This window comes from Phyllostomus discolor, chromosome 9 (genome assembly GCF_004126475.2).
Source record: "Phyllostomus discolor isolate MPI-MPIP mPhyDis1 chromosome 9, mPhyDis1.pri.v3, whole genome shotgun sequence".
Taxonomy (NCBI): Eukaryota; Metazoa; Chordata; class Mammalia; order Chiroptera; family Phyllostomidae; genus Phyllostomus; species Phyllostomus discolor.
The window spans coordinates 40,620,542-40,636,982 of record NC_040911.2 but is presented as its reverse complement, the minus strand read 5'-3'; the positions used below and the strand labels follow the sequence as shown (position 1 = coordinate 40,636,982).

The following is a 16,441-nucleotide window of genomic DNA, read 5'->3' as shown; positions in this document are numbered from 1 at the left end:
CTACTAAGATCTTCTCATCTAAATTTCCAAAGATATTATTTTCTATGCTCTTTATTAGCATGTATCAAAGATGAGTTCTTATTTATGTTTAAGTATAATACTCCAGCTATTAAGCTTCTAAAAATAGAATATATTCTTTTATTTCTTTGTCTCACTCAGTACAGTAAGCATTTCTTTAGTAACAATGTGATTTACTACTGTTGACTCAGTAAGAGAAACTGGGAAATCACTTCATTTTGCTGACTGAGAAAATGAATCAAGATATTTCCCTAGAATTAAATAACAAAGTAATTGATGGGTCATAAGATTTGCAAATCTGTTAACACCACCAGGTAATACCCAGAGTGTTCAAACAAAAAAGTACAGACTTCTTATAGTAAAAAGTACATTCTTGAGAAGAATCAGTCCTGCATTCTTAACTTCTGGAATGGTCTGAGATGGTGCTCTGCAGATATGAACATTCTTTCCTAAGTTCTTCAGAGGGCTATCTGTAGGATTTACAAATATCTCCAAGCATTAATGCACAACTGAAAAGTTCAAAATATTTAGTCCTCAGGCTACATAAGGTAAAATGAAATCTATTCTTCATGTTTCAGCCCATTCTAATTTAAGTAATTTTGTTAGCTCAGCTATTGCACCTTCATTTTGTTTCTTCATTCTTTCCTCAGTTTCATTGCTTTGATTTTTCATACACAATGAAGAAAATGCTTTATAATGGAAATTCTGTGTAAAATATTTTTGGTTTCTAACTGGTAAACTAAGACCAAATAAGTTGCAAATATAATGTTTATAATGTTATGATGAGAGAGACAGGCATTTTTTGTTTATAATGTCATTATAGGGAAATTCATCAACATCCATTATGAGATTATTTTCTTTTCATGAAACATATGCAAAAGTAAAGACTTCTGGCCAAATGGAGGCATATGTGGAGACACACTGTGCCTCCTTGCACAACCAAAATAAACACAACAAAAATTTAGAAACAAAAAGCAACCAGTACTGACAGAAAATTGAACTGTATGGAAGTCAGACAACCAAGGAGTTAAAATAGACACATTCATCCAGACTGGTAGAAGGGCAGAATCAGGTGACCAGGTGGAGGGGGGTCAAAGCAAAAAAAAAGTGGTGGCTGGTGGACCCCAGGTGGTGGTGACTGGTGGAACCCGGCTCTCAAGGCCGCAGCAGGAGGACCCATCAAGGTGGCAGATTGTGGAGGGTCACCGGCACGCAAGGTGGCTGGCAGACAGGGTGGTCCCATATTCCTGCACAGATAAACCAGGTGAAACTGCAGAATGAAATAGACCGAGCAACCCAGGGTCCCAGCCCTGGGAAAATAAAGCCTCAAAACACCAATTAAAAACAACTGTGGGGGTTGAGGTGCTGGGAGAAACTCCCAGCCTCACAGGAGAGTTCGTTAGACAGATGACCCACAGGGTCCTAGAACATACACAAACCCACACACCCAGGAATCAGCACCAGAAGGGCCCAATTTGCTTGGGGGGAGCAGGGGAAGTAACTGACATCCAGCAGAGAGTGGAGCAAGCACCATTGTTCCCTCTCAGACCCCACCCCCACATACAGCAATACAACCCAGTGACTGTGTTGCCCTGCCCTGGTGAACACCTAAGGCTCTGCCCCTCACTACATAACTAGCACATCAAGACAAAAAAATCGGCCCAGATGAAAGAACAGATCAAAGCTCCAGAACAAATACAACTAAGTGATGAAGATATAGTCAACCTATCAGATGCACAGTTCAAAGCACTGGTGATCAGGATGCTGACAAAATTGGTTGAATTTGGTTGAAAATTAGAGGAAAAAAATGAAGACTATGCTAAGTGAAATAAAGGAAAATGTACAGGGAACCAATAGTGATGGTAAGGAAACTGGGACTGAAATCAACAGTGTGGACCAGAAGGAAGAAAGAAACAACCAAACAGAAAAGAATGAAGAAACAAGAATTCAAAAACATGAGGAGAGGCTTAGGAACCTCCAGGACATCTTTAAACATTCCAACATCTGAATTATAGGGGTAGCAGAAGGGGAAGAGGAAGAGCAACAAATTGCAAACTTATTTGAACAAATATTAAAGGAGAACTTCCCCAATCTGGCAAGGGAAATAGAATTCCAGGAAGTCCAGGAAGCTCAGAGTCCCAAAGAAGTTGGACTCAAGGAGAAACACACCAAGGTACATCATAGTTACATTAGTCAGGGTAAAAATGAAGGAGAGCATCCTAGAAGCAGCAAAAGATAAGGAGACAGTAACCTACAAAGGAGTTCCCATCAGACTGTCAGCTGATTTCTCAAAAGAGACCTTGCAGGCAAGAAGGGGCTGGAAAGAAGTATTCCAAGTTGTGAAAGGCAAGGACCTCCATCCAAGATTGCTCTATCCAGCAAAGCTTTCATTTAGAATGAAAGGGCAGAGAAAGTGCTTCTCAGATAAGTTCAAGTTAAAAGAGTTCATCATCACCAAGCCCTTATTTTATGAAATGTTAAAGAGACTTATCTAAGAAAAAGAAGATCAAAACATGTACAGTAAAATGACAGCAAACTCACAATTATTAACAATCACACCTAAAACAAAAACAAAAACCAACTAAGCAAACAACTAGAACAGGACCAGAACCACAGAAATGGAGACCACATGGAGGGTTAGCAATAGGGAAGTGGGAGGAGGAGAGAGGGGGATAAGGTACAGCGAGTAAGTAGCATAGATGGTACTACTATGTAGAAAATAGACAGGGGGAGGGTAAGAATAGTATGGGAAATATAGAAGCTAAAGAACTTATAAGTATGACACATGGACATGAACTAAAGGTGGGGAATGTGGGTGGGAGAGGGCGGGCAGGGCAGAGGGGAGTGAAGGGGGAAAATTGGACAACTGTTATACCATAATCAATAAAATATATTTTTTAAAAATATGCAAAAGTATTGCACTATGTAATGTGGAAGGAGAGGCCACACACTAAATCTGACAAATTTAGGAAAGGCCTGCATGACAAGCCTTACAAACTCAAAGACTGAAAGTAACCACGTAAGATGGTCTAAACAAAATTCCTAACTAAAAGTGAGTTGGGGCAGGCAGATGGCTTCTTCCCAGGGCTGTAGCTGCCTTGACAAAGGTAATCATTTCCAGAAGTGAGACTTATCGTTTTGCATCTAAGATAACACACCTTTGAAATGTCAGAGTAATTGCTTTTCCCAGATCCCTCAGAGCACAACCAGAGCAAAAGACCACAGAACCTCTCATTGCTGTATTCTCCACCCCCAATACCATTCTCTGTGCTGTTACTGTTAATTTTTAACTATCCTGTACCCGCCAATGTAAAATAAGTATGTGTGACTCCATTTTACTTTTATCCAATCCCAGAAATTGATCTACTTTGCTTTCTCCTGCCCCCTTAATCTACCACCAATGGATTTTATGTAATCCTTTGTATGCCTCCTCCTTTGATTATGCAGTATAAAATAATCTGCAAAACTGTTATTCCCCAGAGCATTTTCCCAGTCCATTGAGATTTTGCTTCTCAGCAACTGTCAACAGTTTGGCTCAAATAAAATTATGAAAATTCCTCTACAGGTTTGGATGTTTCTTATGTCAACAGTGAGGATTCTAATATATAGTCAATAATTAAATTCTAACCTTGGAAAAATGCCTAAGCCATATACAATTTGCAGTTGAAATTTATTTCTATGTGGTTGAGGAACTGAGCTATCTAAAAAAAGGGCAGGGCTGGGAGCACCTTTTTAATTTGTGGAGGCTGAGGAGGACAGTAATTATGAATAAGACTCAGATTAAAATCATGATGCCACCTGCTATAACTGCACAAACTTCAACACATTAGTTTTGCTAAATCTCAATTTTCTCATCTTGAAAATTTATAAGTTAGAACTTTCTTCTTTATCTTTTTATTTGGTATAACTTGAAAAAGATACTCATAAGAGTATTTCTGATTTTCAGGAGATTCTCACTTCATTAACACCTAAATCTACAGGCTTGTTGTGAGAGATTAAATAAGTTATGATGATGTAAAGTACTGATAATTTGCCTGGCACGTAGTAATAGTGAAACAAATGGTACCTTAGAAATTAAATAGCCAGAAAGCTTCTATGTGGCTAGTCACACTAAGTTCATCACACTGTTTCTGAATTATTTTTACTTGGCTAAAATCTATGTTAAATGTGCTCTTCATGTGCCTTTAAAAAGTTTATAATCTGATTTTTCCAAAATAGGTTTTATAGTTTAGAAATTTCATGTTACTTTTTGCTTCATACAAATGCTTTTTCTTGCTATCACTTACATTTTTGTGGAGATCATTATCTCAAGCATTGCTCTAAGAATAGGATTATACTTGTTTAAAAAAAAAACATCAACCATGAGTCTCTATTCCTATTTAAATTCCACAATGAATTTGCAAAATTCTATCTAAATATCTACATTGTTCTTGGCCCATTAGGTTTCATCAGTGTTACAGAACACAACAAGGGGGGCCTGGGATGATATACTATTATTAAAAGAAGGCCCCGGGTCCGTTATGTCCGCCGCCAGAGGAAAGACGTCTCTCAATGCCAGAGATTCGTGAAAAGGAAAGGAAATGTTTATTTAATGCTATACAAACCTAAAGTAGTGACCTAATGTCTTCACCAAAATCCCAAAGTCCCTAAAAACACCCACAAACACACAGTCCTTCCTTCCTTCCCCCTTTGCCCAGTCCAGAGTACCGTATCTCAAGAAAGGAAATAGAAGTCCATGGCTCAGGCAGTCCTCTGGTTCTTCCCAGTTAGTACTCCATCTTGACTGGGAGACCTCCCTGGGTTCCCAGCACCCTCAGCTGAGTCGCCGGGATCTCTGCTAAAACCAGGTGGTGGTTCCACCTTCTAAAGCTGTGGGGGTCCCCACTCTGCCAGGCCGCGTGGTTCTCTCTCTCTGGGATGCGGGAGCCTCCACTCTGCTAAAGACACGTGGTTCTCTCCCTCAGGGCTGCCACGTGGTTCTCCTCCTTAAAGCAGCATGATTCTCCTCTCAGGGCTGCGCATGGCTCTCCCTTCTAAAGCAGCATGGTTCTCCCTCTCTCAGGGCTGCAGGAGCCTACACTCCATCAAGTCCGCGTGCTTCTCCTCCTCAATGGCCGCCAAATCTGGGTTTTAAATCCCTGAGGCCAATCTTCCTTTGCAGCCTCATTTCCGACTCCTCCCACACTCGGCTTCACATGCCAGAACTCGTATCCTTCCAGCTTTACTAGGCTGCCATCATGAATCTGGGCAGGTGTGGCCCCATGTCTTAGAGCCAATCATCTCTGAGCTCCCACGCAGGCGCTGAAATGCAGGGGACCCCCCCCCCCCCCCCCCCCCCCCCCCGCCATTTACATTTGGGTGGGGAAGTTACTTCCATTCCCCTGGCTTAGAGCTGATCACAGCTACTTAACATATCTATGCAACCAGTCAAAGGTTATAGATATGCCAAACGACCACGCCAGAGCTTAGCTGCAAGGCTGTTGCTATGCTAAACAGCTCTCAATGGCCTTGCTCCATTTGTCCCTTCCCCCAACCCACACCCTGGGCGGGGGCGGGGACGGGGCGTGGAGACATCCCAAAATCTCCTAGACACCTTAAGTTCTGGACCCCATTTCAAATGCCTATTTGGGGCCCCCCTCTTGGCTGCACCCTGTAACATCAGCAGGATTCAAATTTCACAGTTCAGACACAGGATTTGAAACAGGCTTTGGACCAAACAGGATTTGGACCAGGAACAAACTAGCAACTGTAGAAGAGTCCCTGGATCTCATCAGGGTCAGCCTGGATGAGCGAATTTATGTGAAAACGAAAAATGACAGCAAGCTTCCAGGTAGATTACATGCTTATGGTCAATATTTAAATATGATATTTGGAGATGTGAAAGAAACTGTGACTATTATAAAAACTGATAAAGAAATATATGAAGATATATTAATCAACAGAACAATATTCTGATACTCTTTGTTCGGTGAGATGGTATTTACTAGTTGCCCCTCCATTGAGAGTTGGTTGAAACAAATAATTTATTTTCTATTAGGTGACTATATGATTGTGTTTTTATATGCAGAAGATATTCAGAAGAGAACCCTCTGTAAATTCTGATATTAAGAAATGACCAAGGATTTTTCCACTCCTGAAATGAGCTGATTTGCAGATAGCTCACAAATCCTTAAACTAATTGGCATTTTTTTCTCCAACCTTTCCAATAAATGTAATCACCAAGGCAAAAAATAAAATTAATTTAATAATTCATAGTAAAGCATTAAAAAGCAAATGTGAAATATTTGTATGTGACTGTTAAATATAGAGAAAATAGTCAAGATTTGAACTGAATCAAAGGTAAAAAATTTAAAAAACAGTCCTTGTTGTTAAACTAAATCTTCTAAATGTTGTGTAATAGTAAAATATAGATACCAGAACAGATGGAGTTAAAAAATCAAAATGTCTGGGTATATATATTCTGTTTACTTCAAATAATTGCAACACTGGAAAACATATGTTGGTATGTTTAACCAACATACTAAATACATGTTGCCTATGTACAGGGGTGCATTTGAAGAAAAAGTAACACTTTACAGCCATACAGCGGGAAAAATTACAGTCTTGGCTCAAAGAAACTGGGGCTTAACTCAAGCTGAATCTCTTAATACCAAGTTATTTTAATTGAGTTTTAGTGTACTCACAGTAAAAAAAAATTTTTAAAGAGGGGGGATAACTTCACAGATTGTGGTGAAGACAAATTTAAATTAATGAGCATATAAGCCAGGGCAAGTACCCAGTAAAGAACACTCAAAATTTTATATATATATTTGGGGCCTGCCCTGCCTGATTGCGGGAAGCTGTAACCCCCTGTGACTTGGGCTGAGTGGGAGACCTCCGAACCAGGAGCCACTAAGGAGAAAAAACTTATTTCCCTGGCATGAACACTGTCTGTTTTGTGCCTGGCCTCTTATGCTTGATCAGTTAGCCAATGATGGGTAAGATTTCCCATGGGGGAAATCGCCTAAGACAGGCATGATCATGTGGAGGCCTAAGGGAAGGACTTGGGGGGCTGTGGAAATGAAGGGGTGATCGACATCAACCCCTGCCCCCTCGGCTTTGTCAAAGCCTAAGTCCTTGTTCTTAGCTGTGAGAAATCCAAGTCTCCTGATTGCCTTTGTCTCCTCTGCCTGACTCAGGCCTGCAGAAATAACAGGGGCGGTGCTTCCAGACCAGAGTCAGTGGACCCCCGAGGTAATCAGGCCTGGGACACAGAATATGCAAGATCCTGTGAGATCTGCTTGCTGGAGGATGCTATTGAATTAGAATATGAAGGCATGGGCAGGAAACGAGACTAGCCTTTTAGGTCCTGTAGTCTTTTTAAGTGATAAAACCCCAAATGCTGCCCAGAATCCCAGTGGGAATTCTGTCAGCACCTTTGAAAATTACCTACTTGTTTGATCTTTTCTACCAGACTAGAATCCACAAACTGTGTCTGTATTCTTAATAAAAGCCTACTCAGGTGAGAACTTGAAGTGCTCTCTACTAGAGAGAGTGGCTGTTCCATCCCTATTTCCCCACAGGACCCGGTTGTCCCTGTGTATGTTTTTCTCATGTTTCGATGAGCCATCTGCAGCATTCTGCAGTCACTGCAGGCCAGTTGCCACATATATATATATAAACTGGCAAGGAGATTGGAAGTTCCATGAGAAACAGGGACCATGTCAAAATAATTTTTGTGTTTGTTGAATTAGTAGAATAGTCAGTATGTGTATATGCCACAGAATACAGCTATCATCAAAAGACAAAAGATAGGAAGACAGAGATTTTGGCATTTTTTGTTGTACTTTTAATTACATTGACTTTAACCATTCCTCTAAATTTTTTTTCTCATCATCTCATGCATCTTAATATCATTTATCTTCATTGGAAGCTAACTAGAACAATTCTGATATGACGAAAAACAATAGACATTTCTGTAGCCAAATGCAGGTGAACTAAAGTTGAAGAAACCTTTACATTAACAGAATGGAACAAAGGAATTATAGGAGTTTCTTTTTTCTCTGTAGGTAAGATTCTTTTTGCAGACTTTTTTTTTTTTTTTAAATGAACATCTTTTGCTACTGGTCCCAAACCTTGAGATCTACAGAGGGCACTGGGAAGAAAGTCGATGGTCTGAACTGATATATTGACTATCTCTCCCCTACCCTATTTAATGCTTTTGCAAATGTGGTTTAATGACTATCAAGGAAATTCTTATTTTTTTAACCAATATTCACCATCAAAGTACACGATTTCATAATATTATAACTAGAGAAGGGCTATGAGATTGTAGGTTAACTTAAAACTTTTAAAAATGTATTGCCAGAATTCTAGAGAGAATGCAATAGTGGTTAAGAATGATGGCTCAACCTCTGACTGGGTGGCTCAGTTGATTGGAGTGTTGTCCCACACACCAGATAGATAGTTGCAGGTTTGATTCCTGGAGAGGGCACATGTGGGGAAAAAACCAATCCATGTTTTTCTCTCACATTACTGTTCCCCCTCTCTCTCCCTCTCTCTTCCCCTCTCTCTCAAAAATCAATGAATATATCCTTGGGTAAGGATTTTAAAGAAAAAGAGTGATGCTTCTAAAATTAAACTATTTGTGTTCAATTTCTAGCTGTATTTTTTGTCTTAGTTATTAACTTCCTTTTCCTTCATTTTCTTTGCCTATAAAATGGGAAGGATTATAATAGTTGTACTCTTTCAGAGTTTTTGGTGAGGAATAAGTTAATATGTAAAGAGTTCAGAACAGCCTCTGACAAAGAGTAAATGTTCAAGGAATGCTACCTGCAACTATTATAATATCAAATGGAGATTTTGCTACTACCAAACTGAATTATGTAAATTGAAAAAATTTTATACAAGGAGGAACATTACAAATCAGGTAATACAGTGAGTTTCAAACTTTTCTATTGTAACACACAGTGAAAGAAATATATTTCACATCGTGACTCAGATGTACACATATATGAGGGAAACAAAAGTTTGGCAAAATAATACTTATTATATGCAGTATGCTCTAATAGTTCTTTGTTCCATTTTTTAAAAAGATGTGGGTTGCCATCCACTAAATTGATTTTGTTACTCACTAAGGAATTGCAACCCACAGTGTAAAAACACTGATCTAATAAAATCCCCTCACTTCACAGTGGGGAAAACTGAAGTCTTGAGAACTGGGAAACTTACTTAAAATTACTTAGCTATAAAACATGGTACACCACATTAACAGAATGAAGGATAAAAATTATATAATCCTCTCAATAGATGTAGAAATGCATTTGTCAAAATTCAATACCCTTTCATGATAAAAGCTCTCGGCAATTGGGTATACAAGGAACATAACTCAAAATAATAAAGGCTATGTATGACAAACCACAGCTAACATCATAATCAATGGTGTAAAACTGAAAGCTTTTCCTCTAAAATCAGGAATAAGACAAGAGTGCCTACTTTCAAAATTCATATTCAACATAGTACTGAAAGTCCCAGTCAGAGCAATCAGGCAAGAAAAGGAAATAAAATGCATCCATGTCAGAAAAAAGTAAAATTGTCTCTGTTTGCAGATGACATGTCTTTTACATAGAAAACCATAAAGACTATGAAAAAACTGTTAGAACTAATAGATAAATTCAACTGAGTTGCAGGATACAAAAATCAACATAAAATTTACTTGCATTTCTACACACTAACAACAAAATATCTGAAAGAGATATAAAGAAAACAATCCCACTTACAATAGCATAAAAACAATAAAATACTTAGGAATAAATTTAACTGAGGGGGTAAAACTTCTATACATTGAAAATGATGAGGCATTGATGAAAGAAATTGAAAATGCAAATAAATGGAAAAATATTTTATGTTCATAGATCAGAAGGGTTAATATTGTTAAAATGTTTATACTATTCAATGCCCTCTATAGATTCAATGCAATCACTATCAACATTTCAATGGCATTTTTCATAGAAATAGAAAAAATAGTCATAGAATTTATATGGAACCACATAGCTAAAACAATCTTGAGAAAGGACAAAACTGGAGGCATCATACGTCCTGATTTCAAATTATATTACAAAGTTACAATAATCAAAAAGGTATGGTATTGGGATAAAACAGACATAAAGATGAGTGGATAAAATAGAGAGCTCAGAAATAAACTCATGCAAACATCCTCTACTAATATTTGGGTCAAGAATACTCAATGAGGAAAAGAGAGTCTTTTCAATAAATAGCGTTGGGAAAATTGAACATTTACATGTAAGAGAATGAAATCTGACTCCTATCTTACACCACTCAAAAGTTAACTTGAAATGGATTAAAGACTTAAATGTAAGACCTAAAACCATAAAACTCATAGAAGAAAGCATAGGGAAAACCTCCTTGACATGGGTCTTGGCAATGATTTCTGAATATGACACATAGTAAAGGCAACAGAAGCAAAAATAAACAAATGGGACTAAATCAAACTAAAAAGCTTTTGCATAACAAAAGAAACAAAATGAACCTATGGAACAGGAGAAAATATTTGCAAACCATATATCGTATAAGGGGTTGATATCCAAACTATAAAAAAAGAACTCATAGAACTCAATAGCAAAATAATGACTATAATTATAATAATTTGATTTTAAAATGGGCAGAGGAAACAAAAATGTATATTTCCAAAGAAGACATATAGATGGCCAACAGGTACCTAAAAAGAGGCACAACATCACTAATCATCAGAGATATGAAAATCAAAACCCCAGTGAGATACTACCTCACATCTGTTAGAATAACTAGCATCAAGAAGACAAGAGACAACAATGTTGGCAAGGATGTGAAGAAAGGGAAACTCTTCTGCACTGTTAGTAGGAACGTAAATTGGTATAGTTATTACTGGAAACAGTATGGAGGTTTTCCTCAAAAAAATTAAAAATAGAACCATCAGGTATGGCTGCTTAGCTCACTTGGTTGGAGCATCATCCCTATATGCCAAGGTCGACGATTCGATCCCCAGTCAAAACACATACAAGAATCAACCAATGAATGCCTAAATACGTAGAACAACAAATCTCTCTCTCCTTTCCCCCATCTCTCTAAAAATAAATCAATAAATGAAACACAGAGGTATCATACAATCCAGCAATCTCATTGGACATATATTTGAGGGAAATTAAATCACTCTCTTTAAGAGGTATCTTAAGAGGTATTAAGTACCTTCATATTCATTGTGTCATTATTCACAATAGCCAAAACATTGAAACAACCTAAGTGTCTATTGATGGATAGATGAAGAAAATGTGATGTGCATACATCTATATAAAATTATTCAGCCATAACAAGAAGGCAATCCTGTCATTTGAGACAATATGGATGGACCTTGAGGGCATTATGCTAAGTGAAATAAGTCAGGCAGGGAAAGAAAAATATTGTATGATTTCATTTATTATGTGGAACCTAAAAAAAAAAAAAAAAAAGCCAAACTGAGTGATGACTGCCAGGGGCTGGAGGATGAGAAAAAATAAGGAAATGTTGGCTAAAGGGTACAAAGTTCCAGTTATAGGGTGAATATGTTTTGAGGATCTAATGTTCAGCATAGTTAATGATACTGTACTAGATACTTAAAGGTAACCAAGAGAGATCTTAAATGTTCTCACTACACACACACAAAAAAATTACAATTATGTGAGGTGATGGGTATACTAACTAACTTTATTGTAGTAATCATTCACAATATATACATGTATCAAGCCATCACCTTAACTTCCACAATGTTGCATGTCAATTATATATCAAAGAAGATAAAAAGAAAAGGATTATATACTATGTAAGTGGATGAAATTGTGGAACCAGAATTTTCTTTCAATTGATATATAATTTACCTACCAAAAAATTCAACCTTTAACATGTATAATTCAGTGGTTTTTAGTATACTTGCAAAGTGATACAACCATACCACTAATTACAGAATCCTTTCATCACCCCCAAAACGAAAGCTAATACCCACTAGTAGAAGGATCAGAACTAATATTAACTATCAAGCCAAACATCTTTCCCCTGTCATAGTTTTACATGGATTTTCAATCTGATTACCCTAAGGTAAATTAAGTTTACTAAGTGTTTATATGTCTAAATGATCAAATTTATCAAGTACTTGCTAGAACTTTGCATAATTCTGTGCTGTTAACCATCTCAAGAATTTATACAAATTTCTGTATTCTTTGTTTTGGTTTTTTAATGTCTACTGGATTCTTGAGAGTCATAGCAAACACTTAGGAACAGATCTTGGGTTCTTTAGACAGACTCAGGAAATACTTTGTTCTTTGGATGTATAGCTCATCATCTCAAAGGAAGTGAGACTGGTAATTTTTACAAAGAATATGTGAGACTTTAGAGAAAAGTTTAAAGAAGTTATTTATTTTGGAGCCTTTACAAAGGAAATATTTTTATTCTATTTCAAGGTTTTCAAATAAAATCCACAACTAGACAATAGGTCCTTAAGACATCTAAGGAGAACCTACATATTTTCCTGAACAAGAGTTCAAGTAAATATTAAAAGTTCATTACCATAAGATAAACCAAATTTTCCACTCTGTGGTTTTTAACACATCTCTATTCCTTGGCTTCTAGCTATATTTTGATTTTAACTTGTTGGAATTAATTTTACATAAAATGAACATGAATGGCAATTTTCTATTTTATGCCAAAATTACCAGGTCTCCAAAAGAAAAATCTCTAATGTTATTCACATTTGGATTATTTAAATAACATCCTCTAAAACGTGAGTATGTATACACTAGATTCTTCAGTGAATAGTTGTTGAAACATGGTTTCAAGTATTCATAGGAATATAAGTCTATGCATATTAATGACCAGAACTCAGGGTTCAAGTCACTTGAAATGGTTGTAGACTAACCAATGAAATAAATGAAAATGATGGTAATGACAATAAAACTGAAAGATAAGTTTTTTTCAAAGTGGCTAGTTCTGAGCCCTGGTAAGGAGCTCAGTTGGTTGGAGCATTGTCCCATACACCAACAAAGTTCAGGTTCGATTGCCAGTCAAGGCACACACCTAGGCTGCAGGTTAGATCCCCAGTAAAGGTGTATACTGGAGGCAACTGATCAATGTTTCTCTCTCACATAGATATAGCTCTCTTCCTCTCTCTCTTGCTTCCTCTGTCTCTAAAATCAATGAACATATCTTTGGGTGAGATTTGGGGGAAAAAGTGGCTACTTCTGTTAAGCAAAACAAAATAACAACAAAAAATAAATAAATTAGGTATAAACTGTAAAAATTGATTACATTATTATCTAATTAAAATGTCCAAAAGAAAGCTATATACAGGATGGGGCAAAAGTAGGTTTGCCGTTCTTCATACGGAAAATAATACATAATTAATAAATAATTTAACATAAGAATAAACTCTGTTTTACATACTCACAAGTATAAACCTATGTGTCTAATCCTGCATTTTAACATTAATTTGGTAGGATATTAATTCCTTTACCTCTGAAAAAAATACCAATAAAATCTTTGAAAATCTATTAATGTTTACATTCTTTGGATTTCAATAAAAAAAGTGTACTGCCATTAATTTCCAGTTTTTTAGTTAATAAAGTCATAAGATCACTTCTAATACAATATAAACTAAAACATACAGAATTTATCAGGATATAGTCTACAAATGTTTTATGAATGAATAAATAAGCTGATTTTAAAAATATTAAACAACCATCAGATGACCCCCAGTGCAGACAGGCAGTCACAGCAGCTCAACCTTTGATCTAGGATTACCCAGTTTGAAATCTTCTGGAGGAGCTCATGGTCTTTTAAGCATCCACCACTATCAACACAGGAGTTAAAAAACTGAATCCTAGAAGTTGAGTCTCTGACAAATATTGCTAAGAATGGATTTAAACCTCAGAACCTCATTTCTATCTGAAACACACAGGAATGACTGGGGTTCCAAAAAATATGGACTTTAAACCTAGCCAAAGATCTGCTTTCTGAAAAGAATGGGGGTGTCTCTGGGTTCCAGCAACTCAGCTCAGCTCATTTCAAAACAGCAATAAGTTGTGGGCCAGCAGGAACTGCAAAGACTGTAAGTCATTTTACTTGTGGCTGCAGCCAGAAAAACACAGCAAGAATGAAATCATTTGTCAAGTGGTCTTGGAACAGTTTATGATCAGCAGGCACTGCAGTGACATTGAAGGAGCAATGGGAATCAAGCGGCAGAAACCTGGAGACATTCATGGAAGACCTGGGTGATAACTACATGAGCCCCCTGGCTTAGTCCACATCCACATGCAGGGACAGGAAGCCCTTTTTTGTTTTTCTTTCTTGGTATCTATTTAATTTTTAATTGTATTTCATTGATTATACTATTACAGATGTCCAAATTTTTCCCCCTTTGCTCCCCTCCACCCAGCACCCCCTATTCCTCAAGCAATCCCCACACCATTGTTCATGTCCATGCGTCATGTATATAAGTTCTTTGGCTACTCCATTTCCTATAGTATAATTTACATCCCCATGGCTATTCTGTAACTACCTATTCATACTTCTTAATCCCCTCACCTCTTCACCCATTCCCCTACACACCCCTCGCATGTGGTGACAACCAAAATGCTCTCTGTATCCATGATTCTGTCCCTGTTCTTTTTTGCTTAGTTTGGTTTTAAAATTGTTGATAGATTTGTATTTATTACCATCTTATTATTCTTAGTTTAGATAAATAAATAAAAATATTAAACCACCTTATCCAGTTTTGTGTTATTATCTGTTTACTGAATCTAATCACTGATTTGTGGTTACCATGGAAAGCTTAACTGTGATTACCTAGCTGACTTAACCTAGATATTTTTTATTTGGCAATTTATGTTGTACATATACATAGTCACTTCTCAGATATTTGGTTCTTTGTCTAAAGACCATGTTTTAGGGAAGGTGTCATTGAAAGACTGACTTGATAGATGTCAAATTCTAATCTTGAGTGTTATATTTAATACTGACTTTTTTCTGAATTAATTTTTAGTCTAGTCTCACACATCTTTTTAAATTTGTTGCAACTCTTTTTCAGGAATATGGATTATAAAATAAAGAATTTTCTATAAAGTTTTAGAATTTCACATTTCTTATTTAATATTTAAATAATTTTTTAAAAATTAATAAATTACCTGATTATAAAGGCAATTGATTAATTTTAATTATTCCAGAATTTGGACAAATAAATGCTATTCTACATGGCCACTGAAATTACATTTAAAAATAATTTCTTTTCTGTAATCACAATGACTTTCAGTACCTAACCTCTCCAAGCCCTGAGGAATCCAATCTGTCAATGAGGATAGCCTTACTAACCCCAGGATTATTATGAGGAATCACTGAACGATATAGGTAAAATATCTGATATATGGTTAGGGCTCAAGAAAAGATAGCCATCATTGTTATCAATCCTAGTTCTGTATTGCCAACCTTACTAGTTCATTCAGATGACCTAAAATTTTCATCACTCCAGCCAAGATGGAGGCATAGACAGACACACTGTGCCTCCTCAAACAAGATAGGCATAACAAAAATTTAGAAACAGAATAACAACCAGAACTGACAGAAAATTGAACTGTGTGGAAGTCAGACAACCAAGGAGTTAAAATAGACACGTTCATCCAGACCAGTAGGAGGGGCGGAGTCGGGCAGCTGGGCAGTGAGGCACAAAGAGCGTTGGGACCAGGCACGTAAGACCACAGCAGGCGGATCCTGGGCACACAAGCAGCCGCTGGCAAACCCCAGTCGAGGGATGGCAACCAGCAGACCCCGCGAAGCCATAATTGTGAAGCTATGCACTGTACGCAACCCAGGATCACAGCGCTGGGAAATAGAGCCTTGGGGCACTGATTGAAAACACCTATGCAGGGTTGAGGCACAGGGACAGACTCCCAGCCTCATAGGAGAAGTTGTTGGAAAGACCCCCGGGTGCACAGGCCTGCCCACGGGAATTGGCACCAGAGAGGTCCAGTTTGCTCAGGGGAAGTGGCGGAAGGGACTGTAATCCACGGTGAGCAGAGCAAGCGCCATTGTTCCCTCTCGGACCCTGCCCCCACATAAGCGTCACAACCCCGTGACTGAGGTTCCCCCGCCCTGGTAAACACCTAAAGCTCTGCCCCTCACACTGAAAACGTGGGACCAGACCAAAAAAAAAAAGGTGGCTCAAACAGAAGAAGAAATGAAAGCCCCAGAACCTATCCTTTTAGGTGACCAAGAGATAGCCAAGCTATCAGATGTACAGTTCAAAACACCAAAGATCAGGATGGTCGCAGAACTGGTTGATTTTGGCTGAAAATTAGATGAAAAAATGAAGGCTACAATAAGTGACATGAAGAAAAATGCACAGGGAACCAATAGAGATGGAAAGAAA

General features: G+C 37.5%; 1 pseudogene; it reads left to right on the top strand.

Annotated features, from left to right (window-relative positions):
- The first annotated feature begins 2,998 nt into the window (after positions 1-2,998).
- Positions 2,999-6,031, top strand: LOC114506001 (annotated as a pseudogene).
- Positions 6,032-16,441: the final 10,410 nt, after the last annotated feature.